The sequence below is a fragment of the Halyomorpha halys genome, unplaced genomic scaffold, assembly GCF_000696795.3.
Source record: "Halyomorpha halys isolate HHAL.00 unplaced genomic scaffold, Hhal_1.1 Scaffold447.1, whole genome shotgun sequence".
Taxonomy (NCBI): domain Eukaryota; kingdom Metazoa; phylum Arthropoda; class Insecta; order Hemiptera; family Pentatomidae; genus Halyomorpha; species Halyomorpha halys.
Genome location: NW_027107551.1, coordinates 607568 through 607794, shown reverse-complemented (window position 1 = coordinate 607794; position 227 = coordinate 607568). Strand labels below are relative to the sequence as shown.

Here is a 227-nt window from a genome sequence, read left to right as displayed (position 1 = left end):
TTTTTTTGTTCTGATTACAAAGGTATAGTAGGAGTATTCATGGTGTGTTAAATGTAAAATGTTATACTATGTTAAATGTTATATAGGACAATACCTCCTTAGCGGACTTTCTAAGCAACTTTATTTGCTTATATATATATTTACGTCAGTATAATATTAATTTAGTTCTATCAAACAGTATAATTCATTGTATAATTTTGTTTCTTTTAACGATTTCTCTTTTTTTT

At 24.2% G+C, this 227-nt stretch overlaps 1 protein-coding gene across 3 annotated transcripts in view; it reads right to left on the bottom strand.

The window, feature by feature from the left end:
* The window catches only part of rdgA (retinal degeneration A), a 54928-nt gene that overhangs the window by 19232 nt on the left and 35469 nt on the right, over positions 1-227 (bottom strand). The window lies entirely within an intron of this gene.